We start from the raw sequence: 20,469 nt of genomic DNA on the forward strand, positions 1-20,469 counted from the left end.
TCTAATACAAGCAGTTTCCCATCAGGAGTAAGACACCTTTATCTAGAATCTTTAACGATGTTTAGCATTATGATTGATTGTGAAAAAGGGGATACATGTTTGTAAATACCTGAGGTTGCCATCAAGCAAACCAAATGACAATCTAAAAAGCAAGGCTGTTACTGCTTGTGCTGATAAATGAATGCCTTTGAAGTTACAATTGGTGGATTGTATTTGCTGATGGAATGGTTTTTGCCAGCCAAACACTTCCCCCCCCCATCTTCTCAGATAGTTAAAAGAAAGAATTGGAAACAATCCCATTGTTATAAGCAGATTTCTATTTGCAAAACTCATCCTGTTTTTACTTTTAGGTATACTCTCCTTTTTAACAACAGACTTGAGAGACATTCTGAAATTTGTAGCAGCAATAGATAATTGTTAGCTTTTGATCGTTAGATTTACATCTTGCCTTTTCTCCAGGAGATCAAGACAGCTTACAACAGGGATCTTCCTTCATTTTATTCCTACACAACAAGCTTGTGAAATTGGTTGGGCTATGAAAATAAGATTGGTCCAAAGTTACCCAGTGAATTTCCATAACTGTGGCTGCTCTTGAATTTGATATTCCCAGTCCTAATCCAACAGTAATATAGAAAGTAAAAGATAGAAATAATGCATGTGTGGATAAAGAATAGCATATATTTCTTGCTTTGGAAATTATTTATCAAATTTGGAGATGGGTAGATGGAAAAAAAGAGAGAAAAAGCGGGGAGATTTAAAGGAGTTGATGCAGAAATTGGATGAGTTTAGAAGTTGGAAGGTTGGAGGTCTCAGATCTTCTTTCCCCAAAATCACTTGATGTTCAAATCCTGGCCCTATCTCCTGCTTTATGGTTATACTTTGATAGTTCTTGCAGCTGTAATGATCATTTAGGTGAAGCCTGATCTGGCATCCTCCCCTAATATCAGAAACATGAGAGAGATAGTACCGTTACATCCTGTACTGCCATTCTGCCCATTAAAAAATAAAAGGAAATAATTCCTGTCTTACCATCTCCTAGCCAGAGCATTAAGGCATTGGCTAGAAGAGTTCCCCCAGCTCTCAATCCTTCCCCTTCAACTCAGTAGTGATAAAGCCAATAGACCATATCATGCTCCAAGCAGCACACATAAAATGGTATTGGTACATTACAGTTAGGATTTTCCATCCCACAACCCCAAAGAATTCTCCCTCTTCTTCTTCTTCCTCGTCCATTTTGAGGTTATGGCAAAGAGCAACCAAAAATCAACAATAGCTAGCACAGAATCTAGTTAAAACCTAGTTACTTATGACTACAGAAACATCCATTTTTTTCTTGAAGCAACAACTCCCAGCTTCTATTTACATAAATGCCCCTTTCCCTCAGGATTCCAATAAATTAATTCTGAGGCTGCTGGAAAGATGAAAAGAATTTCTCAGCCTTGGTACCCAACCTCCACCCTTCTTCCAATTCTGCCTTTCTTTTAAAACCACTCAAAGTTTCTGTCTGTATGTGATGGAGGAGTTGGGAATACCTTTCTCTGCTAAGCCTGCCTGTTGGCAACAAGAATGGATAACAAGGGTATTTATTTATTTACTTTTATTTATATTTTTATCCCGCCTTCATTACTTTAACTCTAGATAGCAAGCATATATAATACTCCTTCCTTTTATTTTTCGACAACCATTTTTTTTTTGTTTACATTTATACCCCGCCCTTCTCCGAAGACTCAGGGCGGCTTACAGTGTATAAGGCAATAGTCTCATTCTATTTGTATATTTTTACAAAGTCAACTTATTGCCCCCCCAACAATCTGGGTCCTCATTTTACCTACCTTATAAAGGATGGAAGGCTGAGTCAACCTTGGGCCAGGCTCGAACCTGCAGTAATTGCAGGCTTTGTGTTCTTAATAACAGGCCTTACCAGCCTGAGCTAAACCGGCCCTTTTATGAGGTCAATTGGGCTAAGAAAGAGTGATTGGTCCAGTGTCACTCAGCTGGCTTTTATGTCTAAAGCATGACTAGAACTCACAGTATCCTGTTTTCTAGGCTGGAAGTTTCACCACTATAGCAAACTAACTCTGTTCCACCACCCTCAAATCCTTAGCCATTCCATGCTCTAATGACCAAGCCCTTTCTAAATTTGCTTGCTACTTCCTGTTCTCATCATTAGAAGATGGTCCATGGGCATAATCCCTAAAACATGTATTTGATTGTTTATTTTATATGCTGCCCATCTATCTCTCACTCTGAGAGATAGACCATAAGCTATACTTTTTTCAGATGTTGCCTCAAGAAAGGGTATTTGTAACAGATGTTCATCCCTTTTGACTTTGATCCTTTGGTTTGAAGAGCAAATAAAGTATCACTTTTTGTGAATCAGTGGGATAGTGTAAAAAAAAAATCTCTAACCATGTTACCAAGTTTTTCTCAGTGATGTGAAAGGGACTAAAACATGAACAGTGTCAATCCAATCCAAGTATTCTTTCTACAAAAAATATTTTTTTTGTATCTGTAATCCAACATAATGATTTCCTTCTGTTTACCAAAAAGAAATGGAAGAAGGAACATCAGGTATCAGGAGAAGATCTGTGTAGCTTTCAAACTGATATGAGAGACAGACTGAAATGTTAGATAAAATAAAATTTAAAAAAGATATGAACTATATCCTTAAAAATGGAGAAGGCTTTGCTAAGGGGCAATCTTCTATTTTCTGTTATACCTTTGTGATAGTGTGTCCACCTTAGTGCAGAATTACCCACTGTATATAAGAAGTGCATTTGCATTTTAATAAATACATTGCTGATAGGATATCAGCATTAGTATTTGGGAATAAGCTCCACTGTCCTCATTTATGAACTGGATAAGCATCAATTCTGATGTATTTGAGTTCTTAAAAATTCTTGGCTTGGGGAAAAAACAAACACTGAAATCAACTTTTCATCCTAGAGCAGATGTTCACTTTAAATTGTCTCAGTCAGTACAATTTAAGGCATACTTGGAATATGGCACTCCTTAGATTGAACTCTTTCATATAGAAAAGAAAGCTGTTGTGTTGTGTTGTTCTCCTATGTTAAGTAAAGAATACAGTACTTTGATGTGTAGGCAGTGTACTGTTTCCTTCCACTTCACAATGACATGTTTCCCTCACACAGCAAAAATAATTTTAGAAGATTCCTTAGAGTCACACTAGATTGCTTCCTGAAAATCAGTGTTTTCTTTCTCCCCCTCCCTCCTTCTACACACACACACACACACACACACACACACACACACACACACACAAGATTGGCTTCAGTAAATGAAGGTGTAAATCCTTAGTTAGAAGTTACATAAATGTAGACAATCCAGTTCCTATGCAGCAGCGATTGGGGATCGTTGCATCTGTTAATCAGACTTATAAGTAGAAAATTGAGCTAAATTCTCTCTATAGAGTCATTTCTAATTTGCTTGATTTAAAATTCAGCAGCCCTTTCAAATGCTTTTGCTAAGGTTTACCTCCAGTTGCATTTGAATCCTCAAATTTCACATTAGAGCAGGGATCTCCAACATTGGTCCATTTAAGACTTGTAGATTTCAACTCAGCAAAGCTGGCTGAGGAACTCTGGGAGCTGAAGTCCACAAGTTGTAAAGGGACCAAGGTTGGAGACCCCTGCATTAGAGAATTTGAGATTTCTGCTTCCGATTTTTCCCTTAGTTGGACAACTCCTTGATTTTGGATTATTATTATTTTTTTGACTAATCTAGAAGATTATCCAGAAAGGGTGGAAGTTCCCTTACTTGAATTTCATTAGCACTGTTGGGATTAGAATAGTTTAGACACTTGAAAGATAGATTTGCCCAACATATTGAATGCATAGTTTTTCATATGGTTCATGACCAGCTTATTTCACAAAAAACTCTCTCTTCAAATATAAGTCTGTATCCTATTTCAGACTGATAGGTAATTCATGTATTCAACCAAGACTTGCACATATTTTCCTATATGTGACAAGGCATGCAATGCTTCCCCATGAGCCTCCACTTGAATTATGCAAGGAGTGAGACAAATGATGTCACCTGTTTCATTTCTTTCATATGCAAATTGTGTAAACTGTGTCATTTATCTAGTTTGTAGATGGAAACGGCATAAGTAGTGCATGCTATGATGATATTATGGTGTACATGATGTCATCATGACTTGTATCAGGAGCTTTTGTACTTCCGTGTTCTTCATTGGCAGGACCATGCATGGAAAATGTTCAGAACCATTTCATAATAAACTCTGGAGTTACAAACATAAAAGAATAATTGTTGTTAGTTGTGAAGTCATGTCTGACCCATCGCGACCCCATGGACAACGTTCCTCCAGGCCTTCCTGTCCTCTACCATCCTCTCGAGTCCATTTAAGCTCACGCCTACTGCTTCAGTGACTCCATCCAGCCACCTCATTCTCTGTCGTCCCCTTCTTCTTTTGCCCTCAATCTTTCCCAACATTAGGTTCTTTTCCAGTGAGTCCTTCCTTCTCATTAAGTGGCCAAAAGAATAATACAAATTTTAAAAAGCATAAAAAATGAAAAAAGAGGTTATAGATAGGGGAAAAGGAAATAGAAAGTAAAATAGAAAAGAAAGAAAAAATAAGAATATGGTAAAGAGTCACCTCAAATCAGCCTCAGTTGCAGTCTCGCCCAGTAAAATTTGTTCCTCTTGTATAATCACTTTTAAATCGATTTATAATAGCAGAAAATTTTAAGATTAACTTCAGAATCCACTGTTTCCAAATATCCTTTAACTCACCCAAAATTAAAGTATTTTGTTCCATTCTGTATTAGTGAGTTTATGTTTCTTCATTAACACGTTTCTCTTTTCCTTCTTTTAAGAAATTCAGATCCCAAAAATGTATCTCTTTTATCTGAATGACAAATCTATGAGATCAGATAGACTGAAATTTTTAAGTTTAAACTAGGACTTCTTTTAGAACTTCTTAGTTAGAATTCAACACCTGTTACTTTACACATCACATAGTTCTTTAGCTAGTGATCATGCTCCATTTATGGTTTATGATTCAGGGAAGTTCCTAGAAATATAGAATTGGAGAAGAGCTTTAAGTAGAAATCCACAATTCAAACATTTCCAATGTGACTGTTTGACAGACCTAGAACAACAAATGTCTGCCAACTGTTTGACAGACTTAGGATGAAATTTCTGAAGAACAAATGAGAAATTAATTGGCCATGTCAATGAGCTGTTCCTTTGTGCAGCATTTCAAAAATTGCAGTTTGTTTTGGCTTGAACATTTGTTCTTTGGTTTCAGTTTGCTAATAAACAAGGCAAGGCCATGATTTCAGATAAAACAGTGAAGTTAACTCATATCTAGTAATAGTATAAGTTGGTTTTTCACTTTTTAAAAAATGTGCAAGCTTTAAAGATTCATTTGTGATAGATGCATTACAATAACTTTTCTGAAAAATATTATTCCTAGATTTCATTGAAAAACTGACTCCTTCAAACTCCACAAACAACAGGGAAATTGACTAAATAAATATAAAAAAGAAATAAAAGATGAAGTATTCTACTTTTCTCATAAAGTGAAACCTTTTCTTGAGTCAAACTTATCTAGTCTATTTTAAGACAGCAGCTTCTGGATTTAGATGGGTCTTCCCCAAACACTTCCTAGAGACATCAAAGAATTGGGACTTTTGGGTGTGAATTAGGCATTTTCTTTTCAATTTAGGTATTTTTGCTCTTGAAGGTTGGACATATATATAGTAAAGATCAGATTGTTTAAAAACAAAGACCAGATTCTATGAGAAATTATAGAGATCTCAGGGTATTAAACTGCACTTCTCATTTGTCTCAGTTTCCCTGTTCCTTATTTTTCACAGCCAAATAAACTAAGAGCCGTTTTTCCCCTCTTCATGATAGTTTTAAATAGTAGAAGGGGTTATTGTTGGTGAGTCAGGTAAGGAAATGTAAAATTCAAATATTCAAAGAGGTATTCTTTTCTTATTCACCTGCCCTTCACTTTTTCTGACTGACCTACCTTTAAGCTAGGATTTGAAGAGCAATTCTAACTGTGTTACATGCCAGAATCTAACAAAACAGAGTCAGCTGGAAGTTGACATCCTGTGCTGTATATATTAAATCCAATTTTTGCTGTCTTGGAGGAGATGATTGGAGTACTGTAGATGTGAAATCCTCAGGCAAATTTAGAAGTTATTAAAGATTATTTTTAGAGAGGATACTCACTGTCCCTTGTGACTGCTCTGGTTATTAAAAAAGATTGCCATGCAATAAGATCTTGTTCATTCATAATATTGAATATTGTATTTTATATATGAATATCTTGTATATATTCTGATTAAAGTGTGAATGACATGGCATATACATTTAATGAGTGAGTGAGTGAGTGAGTGAGTGAGTGAATGAATGATCATGTCTGATTGCCATAATTTTTACTGGTACTCTTTCCTATCCAATAAGTTGTCTACTCAGTCAACGAGACACATTGTTCCAGAGCTGCCAGATTCTTGTTCTGTATCTTTTTTTCAGTTCAGGACAATGGTGGGTTGCCCTCGGTTCAGACCGGTTCTATAGAACCGGTAGTAAAACTGGCAGGAGGCTCCACCCACTGACCCAAACGTCATCAAAACTCTTCTGCGTATGCGCGGGCACGATGCGAACCGGTAGTAAAGGTAAGTAGAACCCACCCCTGGTTCAGGACTTTAAAATTCTGCAGCAGGAAGCGGGATTCATTCAGATGTTTCATATCCTGATCTCCATGTATCTATACTTCAGAGAATATTTTGCCTTGGTGCAAGTGTTCCAGAAGTTCAGCATGCAAATGTCTCATGTGAAATGGTGTCTACTTATCTCTGCCAGTGTTTCCATTACAGTCAGGGGTAGGATTAATACAGCCATCTAGGAATATCCATTAAAATCGTCTTCGTTAGAGATCTGCCGCTTCCATTTGCTTGAAGAGAATATCAGTCTTTTTTTTTTTATTCAAAAAGTTTTACAAAAAAATTTTTTCCCCCTTTCCCCCCAACCCCTCTCCCTTCACAAACCCCCTCCCCCCTCCCCCCCTGGCTTCCCGGAACAAACACAAGGTATAGTTACAAATAAAACAAACATATGCTAAAAAATTTTTTTCCCAAAACTATTATACCAATTCTCCCTCTCTAGCTCTGACTTCCTCCTTACATAACCAAATCCTTCAAAAAATTAACAATAAACAGTAATAAAATATATAAATCAGTAGAACAAATTAATCCTAAAATATTTAAAACCAGCTAAAGCATAAAAATCCAATCCAGTTCAGAGAATATCTCCCTTATAGCTTCTATAACCATATAACCATATAATTTAATTTCCCCCCCCTAGTCTTTCTTACATAAGATCTTTCAAGAATATTCTATTTAAAATTCAATACAACAGATTATAAAATTTATAAAATTTCAATAGAGAAAATTACAATATTATTTAATTAATTACAATATCTATTCAACTTTAGTCCTTCCTCATCAAAATCCAGTATATCCAAATATCTAGTCTCTTATAATCACAAATTGCCTTTCGGGGACACTAATATTTTTGTCTATTAATATTTTAAAAAAACCTTGTTTCAAAAATAATACTTTTGTCTCTTGCCATTTTTTTTGGTGCATTAATCTCTGTCTTTCCTTCGTTGCTCCTTTTAAAAAGTCAATCACAATATTTCCTAGTAATTCCTTATGTCCAGAAATCCAAAAATTACTGCCGTATATTCCATCAGTCCAAAAGAGAACTCTTGGGAAACATTAAGCTTGTGAGTCTTTTCCATTTGAGGACAATCTCCTGTATCACAAATTCAGGCAGCTCATCCAAACTATTTAAAGAAAACTTCTTTAGATCACCTTGTTTCTTCACGATCAAATCTTCATATTTATCCACTTTTATTTGTATGTCCTCCATTCCATTTTCCGAATAATTGCACTGGTTAATTTGCTCCAAACTCTCATCCAAAACGTCCCCATTTTTTATCAATTCGTATTTTTGAATAATTAAATACATACTTTCTGTGTAGTCCTGTATAAAGTCACGAATCCATTCTTCTGAAAGAACCTCCATAACAAAATTCCTGCTGAGAATCCCCTTGTAAAGTACTTAAACAGCGTAATATAATCCAACAGTCCACAGTCAAACACAATAAGATAAAATATCCATTCAGTTTCGATTCAACAGCAAAGCTCCCTTTGATGTATCGCTCTGCTTTCAGTTTCTCTAAAACGAAACTGAAGGGGGGGCGGAAGTCAGAAAATCAAAAATACTTGCAAACCATTAATTGTTCCTCACACTCGTTCCGCCTGCTTTTCGTATCCACAAAAAAAAAATCAATTGCTAGCAGAAGCGGACACCTTCCTCTTTTCCTGCTTTTTCAGGAGCGCAGAGAATACTGGAGGTGGGGGAGGGGTAAATAAGGGGATTCGACCGTTCAGGACTTTGTATTACAAAAACAAAGCCCCTAGGGGAATCTACCCAATTCCTCCCCCTTGCTCTGTCTCTCTCTTTCAACCAGAGAGAGAAATGAAGCCGGGATCAGTTGTTAAATCTGGCTTTTACCATATTCAATGCGGAGTGCCATAAATTAGCACCCAGCGAGAAAGGTGGCGCCACCCAGAAGCCCCGAGAATATCAGTCTTTACATAGCAAAAGTGAGCAGAATTTGGGCCCATTTTGAGATGGACTATCAGAAGCTTTTATGGGTGAAGTAAATAGCTTAAGCAAAGTTTTGATTCATCCTTTCTGGGAAGAAACTTTGTGGGTACATACAAGTTATTGCTGGAAGACATATGTTCCAGTACCAATCTTCACATGCCTTGAAGTCCTAATACTTCCCAGAAAATTCATTAAAATAATGCTTAAGGTACTGACTGCATACTGACTACAATCTTCAACAGAATTACAGGATTGGTACTCCATTGATGTATGTGTCCATGTGTGTGCACATACGTATATAAATGTGCGAAACACATGTGTGCAATAACATAATTAATTTGTGTTTTCTTAAGGGTATGTTCTTCTTTCTGCAGTAATTATTGTCATGTATTATTAACTTCCACCACTTTTATTAGTATTTTCTTTAAAAACCTTGTTTCAAAATAATACTTTTGTCTCTTGCCATTTTTTGGTGCATTAATCTCTGTCTTTCCTTCGTTGCTCCTTTTAAAAGTCAATCACAATATTTCCTAGTAATTCCTTATGTCCAGAAATCCAAAATTACTGCCGATATTCCATCAGTCCAAAAAGAGAACTCTTGGGAAACATTAAGCTTGTGAGTCTTTTCCATTTGAGGGACAATCTCCTGTAGCACAAATTCAGGCAGCTCATCCAAACTATTTAAAGAAAACTTCTTTAGATCACCTTGTTTCTTCACGATCAAATCTTCATATTTATCCACTTTTATTTGTATGTCCTCCATTCCATTTTCCGAATAATTGCACTGGTTAATTTGCTCCAAACTCTCATCCAAAACGTCCCCATTTTTTATCAATTCGTATTTTTGAATAATTAAATACATACTTTCTGTGTAGTCCTGTATAAAGTCACGAATCCATTCTTCTGAAAGAACCTCCATAACAAAATTCCTGCTGAGAATCCCCTTGTAAAGTACTTAAACAGCGTAATATAATCCAACAGTCCACAGTCAAACACAATAAGATAAAATCTCCATTCAGTTTCGATTCAACAGCAAAGCTCCTTTTGATGTATCGCTCTGCTTTCAGTTTCTCTAAACGAAACTGAAGGGGGCGAAGTCAGAAAATCAAAAATACTTGCAAACCAATAATTGTTCCTCACACTGCTCCGCCTGCTTTTCGTATCCACAAAAAAATCAATTGCTAGCAGAAGTGGACACCTTCCTCTTTTCCTGCTTTTCGTATCCACAAAAAAATCAATTGCTAGCAGAAGTGGACACCTTCCTCTTTTCCTGCTTTTCAGATCCACAAAAAAATCAATTGCTAGCAGAAGTGGACACCTTCCTCTTTTCCTGCTTTTCGTATCCACAAAAAAAAAATCAATTGCTAGCAGAAGCGGACACCTTCCTCTTTTCCTGCTTTTTCAGGAGCGCAGAGAATACTGGAGGTGGGGGAGGGGTAAATAAGGGGATTCGACCGTTCAGGACTTTGTATTACAAAAACAAAGCCCCTAGGGGAATCTACCCAATTCCTCCCCCTTGCTCTGTCTCTCTCTTTCAACCAGAGAGAGAAATGAAGCCGGGATCAGTTGTTAAATCTGGCTTTTACCATATTCAATGCGGAGTGCCATAAATTAGCACCCAGCGAGAAAGGTGGCGCCACCCAGAAGCCCCGAGAATATCAGTCTTTACATAGCAAAAGTGAGCAGAATTTGGGCCCATTTTGAGATGGACTATCAGAAGCTTTTATGGGTGAAGTAAATAGCTTAAGCAAAGTTTTGATTCATCCTTTCTGGGAAGAAACTTTGTGGGTACATACAAGTTATTGCTGGAAGACATATGTTCCAGTACCAATCTTCACATGCCTTGAAGTCCTAATACTTCCCAGAAAATTCATTAAAATAATGCTTAAGGTACTGACTGCATACTGACTACAATCTTCAACAGAATTACAGGATTGGTACTCCATTGATGTATGTGTCCATGTGTGTGCACATACGTATATAAATGTGCGAAACACATGTGTGCAATAACATAATTAATTTGTGTTTTCTTAAGGGTATGTTCTTCTTTCTGCAGTAATTATTGTCATGTATTATTAACTTCCACCACTTTTATTAGTATTTTCTTTAAAAACCTTGTTTCAAAATAATACTTTTGTCTCTTGCCATTTTTTGGTGCATTAATCTCTGTCTTTCCTTCGTTGCTCCTTTTAACCAGCAAACATGTGGAAAACTCTTAAAAATATCACCGGCTATGGCAAACCTCCTTCCCAGGCTGAAGGTAATCAACAACTGGCAGATGACCTGAATGAGTTTTACTGCAGGTTTGAAAGGAAACTACAGCCACCTATCTCCACAACCCCCATCTCAGACACACCAACAACAGCCAAGCCTCCTACAACTGACCCCATTTCATTGGGTTCACAACCCCTAGTGATCACAGAAAAGGAAGTGCAGGACCTATTCACAGACAAAAGCCAGGAAAAGCTCCAGGCCCAGACAAGATAACTCCTTCATGCTTAAACGTCTGTGCTGACCAATTGGCCCCCATCTTCACCCATATTTTCAATAAATAACTAGAGATGTGCTATGTTCCTTCTTGCTTCAAACGCTCTACCATCATCCCAGTGCCGAAGAAGCCCACCATCAAGGAACTGAATGACTACAGACCAGTTGCTCTAACATCTGTAGTCATGAAAACCTTTGAAAGGCTAGTGCTTTCCTACCTGAAAACAATCACGAATCCGCTCTTAGACCCCTTGCAATTTGCATACCGAGCAAATAGATCAACAGATGATGCTGTTAATATGGCTCTGCACTACATCCTACAACATCTTGAGTCTCCAAAGACCTATGCAAGGGTCCTTTTTGTAGACTTTAGGAAAACCCTTCCATACTTCCACCTCTCACAATACTTGACAACACAGTATCAACAGTAGAAACCTTCAAATTTCTAGGTTCTATCATATCGCAAGATCTAAAATGGACAGCTAACATCAAAAACATCATTAAAAAAGGACAACAAAGAATGTTCTTTCTGCGCCAACTCAGTAAGCTCAAACTGCCCAAGGAGCTGCTGATTCAGTTCTACAGAGGAATTATTGAGTCTGTCATTTGCACCTCTATAACTGTCTGGTTCGGTTCTGCAACCCAACAAAAAAAAACACAGACTTCAGAGGATAATTAGAACTGCAGAAAAATAATTGCTACCAACCTGCCTTCCATTGAGGACCTGCACGAATCAAGAAGAAGGCCGTGAAAATATTTGCAGATCCCTCGCATCCTGGACATAAACTGTTTCAACTCCTACCCTCAAACGACGCTATAGAGCACTGCACACCAGAACAACTAGACACAAGAACAGTTTTTTCCCGAAGGCCATCACTCTGCTAAACAAATAATTCCATCAACACTGTCAGACTATTTACTGAATCTGCACTACTATTAATCGTTTCATAGTTCCCATCACCAATATCTTTCCACTTATGACTGTATGACTATAACTTGTTGCTGGCAATCTTTATGATTTATATTGATATATTGACCATCAATTGTGTTGTAAATGTTGTACCTTGATGAACGTATCTTTTCTTTTATGTACACTGAGAGCATATGCACCAAGACAAATTCCTTGTGTGTCCAATCACACTTGGCCAATAAAATTCTATTCTATTCTATTCTATTCTATTCTATTCTATTCTATTCTATTCTATTCTATTCTATTCTATTCTATTATATATATGCACTAACAAGGAGATAAGAGCAGCAAAAGAAGCTACTCTGAAAAGCTAAAGAATCAATTTTCAGCAAATGAACCAGCAAACATGTGGAAAACTCTTAAAAATATCACCGGCTATGGCAAACCTCCTTCCCAGGCTGAAGGTTATCAACAACTGGCAGATGACCTGAATGAGTTTTACTGCAGGTTTGAAAGGAAACTACAGCCACCTATCTCCACAACCCCCATCTCAGACACACCAACAACAGCCAAGCCTCCTACAACTGACCCCATTTCATTGGGTTCACAACCCTAGTGATCACAGAAAAGGAAGTGCAGGACCTATTTCACAGACAAAAGCCAGGAAAAGCTCCAGGCCCAGACAAGATAACTCCTTCTTGCTTAAAAGTCTGTGCTGACCAATTGGCCCCATCTTCACCCATATTTTCAATAAATCACTAGAGATGTGCTATGTTCCTTCTTGCTTAAAAGTCTGTGCTGACCAATTGGCCCCCATCTTCACCCATATTTTCAATAAATCACTAGAGATGTGCTATGTTCCTTCTTGCTTAAAAGTCTGTGCTGACCAATTGGCCCCATCTTCACCCATATTTTCAATAAATCACTAGAGATGTGCTATGTTCCTTCTTGCTTAAAAGTCTGTGCTGACCAATTGGCCCCATCTTCACCCATATTTTCAATAAATCACTAGAGATGTGCTATGTTCCTTCTTGCTTAAAAGTCTGTGCTGACCAATTGGCCCCATCTTCACCCATATTTTCAATAAATCACTAGAGATGTGCTATGTTCCTTCTTGCTTCAAACGCCTACCATCATCCCAGTGCCGAAGAAGCCCACCATCAAGGAACTGAATGACTACAGACCAGTTGCTCTAACATCTGTAGTCATGAAAACCTTTGAAAGGCTAGTGCTTTCCTACCTGAAAACAATCACGAATCCGCTCTTAGACCCCTTGCAATTTGCATACCGAGCAAATAGATCAACAGATGATGCTGTTAATATGGCTCTGCACTACATCCTACAACATCTTGAGTCTCCAAAGACCTATGCAAGGGTCCTTTTTGTAGACTTTAGTTCAGCATTCAATACCATCATTCCAGACATTCTTCTAACTAAGCTAAACCAGCTACAGGTACCGGAACAGACTTGTAAGTGGATCACAAGCTTCCTAACAAACAGGAAGCAGCAGGTGAAGCTAAGCAAGATCACATCGAATACCTGTACAATTAGCACAGGGGCGCCCCAAGGCTGTGTGCTCTCCCCACTTCTCTTCTCTCTGTATACCAATGACTGCATCTCCAATGATCCATTTGTTAAGCTACTGAAGTTCGCAGATGACACAACAGTGATTGGTCTCATTCGAGACAATGACGAATCCGCATATAGACGAGAGGTCGAACGACTAGCCTTGTGGTGCAACCAAAACAATCTGGAACTGAACACACTCAAAACCGTAGAAATGGTGGTAGACTTTAGGAAAACCCTTCCATACTTCCACCTCTCACAATACTTGACAACACAGTATCAACAGTAGAAACCTTCAAATTTCTGGGTTCTATCATATCGCAAGATCTCAAATGGACAGCTAACATCAAAACATCATTAAAAAGGACAACAAAGAATGTTCTTTCTGCGCCAACCCAGTAAGCTCAAACTGCCCAAGGAGCTGCTGATCCAGTTCTACAGAGGAATTATTGAGTCTGTCATTTGCACCTCTATAACTGTCTGGTTCGGTTCTGCAACCCAACAAGAAAAACACAGACTTCAGAGGATAATTAGAACTACAGGAAAAAAACAACTTCTACCAACTTGCCTTCCATTGAGGACCTGTATACTGCACGAATCAAGAAGAGGGCCGTGAAAATATTTGCAGATCCCTCGCATCCTGGACATAAACTGTTTCAACTCCTACCCTCAAAACGACGCTATAGAGCACTGCACACCAGAACAACTAGACACAAGAACAGTTTTTTCCCGAAGGCCATCACTCTGCTAAACAAATAATTCCCTCAACACTGTCAGACTATTTACTGAATCTGCACTACTATTAATCGTTTCATAGTTCCCATCACCAATCTCTTTCCACTTATGACTGTATGACTATAACGTTACTGGCAATCCTTATGATTTATATTGATATATTGACCATCAATTGTGTTGTAAATGTTGTACCTTGATGAACGTATCTTTTCTTTTATGTAACACTGAGAGCATATGCACCAAGACAAATTCCTTGTGTGTCCAATCACACTTGGCCAATAAAATTCTATTCTATTCTATTCTATTATATATATATATATATATATATGTCTTTGGTTGTTCGGGTTTTCTCCCCTGTAAAATTGGAAGTGTCTTGGCGACGTTTTGACGAAGTCTCATTCGTCATCTTCAGGCTTCAGCTTCGTGCTTCTGGGAGCAATGTGTGATCGCAGCTGTTTCTTCCTTTTAACTGCTAGTGGGGGTTTGAACTGATTGGGTGGGAGCTTGGCTGTGCTCTGATTGGATGGGGTTTTTTTGTGCTTTGATTGGCTGGGGGTGTGTCCTGAAGCCTGAAGATGACGAATGAGACTTATATATATATATATATATATATATATATATATATATATATATATATATATATATATATATATATATATATATATATATATATATATATATACAATTAAAATATCTTTAAAAGCCTAAAAGACAAATACAGGCCTCAAAATATCATAAAACAGCTTCCTTAGAACAAAGGTTTTGGACATCTTTGAACAACACATTTTTCACTGAAATAAAAACTTAATACCTTTTATTTCCAAAGGAATAAAATAAAGCTGAGTGTGTTAGGTATTGCGTGCTTGTTTCTTGACCTCCTTTAATTCTTTTGAAAAATCCCAACTGTAAAATTTGAGATGGGCCAAAAATGTACGGTTGGTGTTATGTCTAATTCACCAGCTCATGCATAGCGAGCAGATGTTATAGCAGTTGTCTACTCAAGTTGTCTACTCAAGTTTTGTGTCCTGAGAAATGGGATCCTAAGGGAGGTGAATGCTAAAATCAAATCCTTTTTAAAAGAGAGAAAGGGTATTTTGCTGTTCTGTGCCTATGGTTATCTAGAAAATGTTGGGATGATCATGCTTAGATTGTGACAGAGATCTGTAGCTGTGGTATTCTGTGACATTTTATTGATTAGAGTCTATTTTCTTCCAAAAGTCATAAAATACTGAAAATGCCATAAAATACCAGTTAAATCAGCTGTCTGACATACAGTCAAGGCACCATTCTTTTCTCATTCTACTAGCTGGGCTAATGCAGCCAAATGATTCATGTTAGCTGCCCAGGTGAGAAAAGGCTGAATTTATTCTCTGAAAACACACAACTTGATTTATGTGGTGTTTGCATTTTACAAACACACACCCCCCCGGCTTTTTTTTTCTTTTTGCCTTGGGAAAACTAGTAATAAATAATGTAGACCAGGTAACACAAAGAAGTTTGGTGTCCTGTTACACATTCCTAGCAGGCTGTATATCCAACTTTTGGAGCACTTGTTTGACAATTTCTTAACAGTGCTCTAATCCTACAACATCAACCCTGGCATTTGTGCGAATAATCCTTACCAATCTGGCAAATGTTTGTATCATTCCCACTGAATATCCAGACATTAACCTGGCTAGATTGTATTACAGGTAGTCCTTGACTTACAACTACAATTTCTGTTGCTAAGTGAGATAGTTGTTGCCCTATTTAATGACATTTCTTACCATAGCTGTTAAGTGAATCACTAGAGTTGTGAACTTAGTAACATGGTTATTAAGTGAATCTGGTTTCCCCATTGACTTTGCTTGTCAGAAGGTTGCAAAAGATGATCACATGACCCTGGGATACTAAAACTATCATAAATATGAGGCAGTTGCCAAGTATCCAAATTTTGATCATGTGACCATAGGGATGTTAAAAATGGTCATAAGTCATTTTTTTCAGTGCCATTGTAACTTCAAATGGTCACTAAGTAAACTCTTGTAAGTTGAGGACTACCTGTATTTTAGATAACAAGTGAAGACTGCCATCTTGAAGTAATGCCAGAGATTAGAGCAAAATATAATATAAAAATATATAAAATATAATTGCATAATTTAGGGTAGTACTATAAATTATACTTTGCATAACTTCTAGTCTAGTGCTATGCATGTTAACTCTTAAGGCTTCAATGGCTCGTGCTTCCATGCAAATTTTGTGAGAGTTTAAGTCCGCAGAGATCTTGTTATGGAATAAAGAGGAGACAGATAGATTTGTTAGGTCCTGGGGTATCTTTACAAGCCATCTCTGTACAAAAAGGACAATTTCCATTGGCATCAGGATGAAACCGGACAGTTGGCATTAATATTGAAAGGAGGCAACACACTTTTAAACTGCTCTTCAGGGAAAGGAAACAAGAGTTGAGGGACTTCTGAATGGGAAAAACTCGTTCTTAGAAGATTTAAGTGAAAATATCTCCGTCCAAAAGGGAATTCTGTAGAAAATTGTGAAATGGAAATGACTAAAAACTAAAAGAATAAAATTTTCTGTTGATACATACTCTGTAGAGAAAGATACTTTATCCTGTAGGTCAAAGAGTGTATACTGAAACTATTGAAGGAAGCAGAACTTTACAAAGAATCATTCAAGATGTTGAAACCAATGTTAAATAAAAGGGTATATTGTCACATTATGCTTCGGATATGTTGCTTGGGGTAATCTTCAGGTGGAACTGAAATGTTAACAAAAGAAGTATTAACTGTAATAATGACTTTAATCACCCTCTGTTAGACAGGAAAATGTATGTTCTCGACATGACTGAGACACAGTATTTACATCCTCTACATGAATGTGCCCTGGAACTCCTAGTTAAGGCGCTTACTGTCTAAGCTTCTCAAAAGCCATATTAGAAGGAAAAAAAACGATAGAAGGTAAAGCACCAACAATGGGATGATATAGGCATTGGCTGGCATTCCTGATGGCAGGGCTTTCAGTTTCTGAATATGTTTGTGAGAGAAATAGATCGGTGATGGGAAGTGAATAGATTATGGCTGCATACAGAGGAGCAATCAAATTCAAATTGAGAAAGAAGAAAATAAAGAAGAGACACCACGCATTGAGATAGGACAGTGATCCTGGCTATATGTTCTCATTATCATCTAATTATAGTTAGAGTCAGTGTATTAACAAAAATTAATTAAACATTCCCAATAGAAAAAAATAGTAGAGTTTGAGTTTTAGAAATTTAACTTGATTCTAAAAACAATATCTTTTTTCCCTTTCTTCTCCTGAATCCTAAAACACATAAGTCTTTTGAAAAATAAGTAACCTAGTGACTTTCATCCTCAGCAACCTCATCCAGATACCATCTTAGCGACCAGAAACTTCTAAGGTGAAATATATATCACTGCAAAGTAAGATTAATCATCTTTGTGAGGATCTGTATAAATGCTTTACATTAGGATTGTGTTTCCTTGGGTCATAAATCGTTCTATCGGTTGCCTACAATCCCCAGGCACCATAGCAAAGCTCATTTTTATTCTCTTTATTTTTACCATTTCAGCTGGGAAGCTTAGTTAACTGTGCTATTCCATGTGCTGTACAATCTTGATTTTCCTTTTATTCCTTCCATTTAATCATAGAACCTGGTATACAATTTGGCTGGGTTATTGGGATTGTATATTTCAGGTCAGATAAAACAGAAGTAATGAACTTTCTAAGTATGGTTGTCAGTAAATAACTCAGAGAAGTAGCTGCATTTGTAGTTTGGGTCTGAATTATTTAATATGTATTATACTGGTGTATGCCAATCTGGCCTATTAATTCATGAATGTGGTAGCACAAGTATTTCTCATCCTTTCTACTTGAGCTCCTTTAAAGTGGAAATGAGCAAAGTTACAAGCTTAGAATCCTATCCAGGCAATTTATTATTTTATTTTTGAATGTATAAAAGGAAAAATTAAGGACATATATATTTTCCAAATTTCATTCCCAAGTTATTAGATTTGTCCCACCAAAATAAAAATAAATATTATGGTTGCCTTGAGTAATGTAACCTTGGAGTCAGCTTAGATTTGACTATTAGATCCACTTGTAATAAGTTTTCAAGTCCTTTGGAACATCTAACATCAAATGCTGTGTGATGTGTTATCACAAAAAACTTTCTCCAATATCAGTGGTAACATCTGATGGAAAAAGTAATCTCCTGTGTTGTACATAGATTGTAAGTATAATGGATTTGAATCGGAAGAAGTATTTGATGCATGAAAAGTCAATTATATATATATCAGCTTTCAGTCTGCAGTGACATAATATATCAGTGCTTTCCATCTTCTGAAATTATTTGCTATCTAATTTGGAGATTGTCAGTTTGAATCTGTTTGGCAGGATCAGTTAGATTGTGCTCACTGTGCTCAGCATTTGAAAACTGGGATCAAAGACCTTCAGACGCTGGTAGGATTGCCATCAACTATACCAAATTGAAAATAACATGGCTGTCCACATTTGTAACTATTGGAATTGCAGTCTCCTTGTCCTGCCATAAATTATACATTACAAATAATCAAAAGGATAATACAGAAAGTAAAATAAAACCCTTAAATAAGTACCATAAATGAAATGAATAACTTATACAATACCTGTAGCTGTATCAGCCCTGATCATTATCTTCTCCTCCCCCTGAAGACCAATAGTTACAAGCAGAACTTAGCACAGCTTCTGTAGATAGATCTGGTAGGGAAAAAAAACAGATAATGTTCTCATGTGACCTATCAAAGCAATTGGATAATTGAGAAATGGTTACACCTATGTGCCAATTTAGATTCAATTGAGTGATACATTGCTCCTACCCAGAGAAGAATATTCTGCTCATTAAACTTAGTAGAATAGAAGATAAACCTTAATTTATGTCTCTTGATAATAAGAGCTGGAGAAGATCACAATAGGAGTAGTAGCAAATCGGATTGTTTGACCTCTATTTTATTATGGAAAAGGTACTGGTTAAAAGATTGGGCTTTCATTCATCAAATTATGGGGTTTTTTAGCCACTGAAATTTTACAGGCTTGAAATTGGGAGTTAAAAACCTATTCTATTCTATTCTATTCTATTCTATGCTATTCTATTCTATTCTATTCTATTCTATTCTATTCTATTCTATTCTATTCTATTCCATTCCATTCCATTCCATTCCATTCCATTCCATTCCACTCCACTCCACTCCACTCCACTCCACTGATATCAATGTTTCTTAAACCTTACTTCTTGGACTTATTTTTTTCTTAAATTTATTTGCCTCTATTCTCATTCTGAAGTGACTCTGGGCAGCTTACAGCATTAAAACATTAAAATAATCAGAAATAAATAGCTGTTACCCAATAAAACAGCAATGTAATAAAAGTAAAACCATGGTCACAAGATGGGAAAGGAGGTGGGGAGCTGGATGTGCAAGAGCAGGAGTTGGGAGGCGCTCTTAATTAATCAACCACCTGCAGTGTGATATCCCCCGTGGGGGTCCCAAGTCTTCTGGCAGAGCCAAGTCTTCAGGCTCTTTCAGAAGGTAAGAAGGGTGGGAGCTGATCTCACCTCAGGGTGAGAGTCACAGCAGAGAAGGCACTTCTGGACCCTGTCAGCCAAAATTCCTTAACCGATAACAATCCCTAATATCCTGTTTTTCTGTGTGTGTGTGTGTGTGTGTGTGTGTGTGTGTGTGTGCCCGTGCGCACACACACACACACACAAATATATAATATTGAGAGGGAGGGATAATATAAGAATGCAAGGTAAACAACTTCTAGATTCTTATAATGCAATATTACAAATATGCTCCTATATCCACTTGCAATCTTTATGGAAGGTTTCATTATTCTTTATCATTATTCCACTGTGTACATTGTTTTAATCTAGTCACATTCATTTAATCAGGTTTATGCGTTGCTTGTCTTTCGTATGGACTCCAATGCAAAACCAGAACAATAAAAAATAGGAGATAACACAAAACTGTGTACAATATCAGCATAATTCAGAGCATCTGCAGCACACACATACGAATACACATATTCCCTCACAAGGGCTTGCAGTT

At 37.0% G+C, this 20,469-nt stretch overlaps 1 protein-coding gene across 12 annotated transcripts in view; it reads left to right on the forward strand.

Moving 5' to 3' along the window:
* TSPAN4 (tetraspanin 4) overlaps positions 1 to 20,469 on the forward strand; it is an 827,759-nt gene that overhangs the window by 718,426 nt on the left and 88,864 nt on the right. The window lies entirely within an intron of this gene.

The sequence above is a fragment of the Ahaetulla prasina genome, chromosome 1, assembly GCF_028640845.1.
Source record: "Ahaetulla prasina isolate Xishuangbanna chromosome 1, ASM2864084v1, whole genome shotgun sequence".
Classification (NCBI taxonomy): Eukaryota; Metazoa; Chordata; class Lepidosauria; order Squamata; family Colubridae; genus Ahaetulla; species Ahaetulla prasina.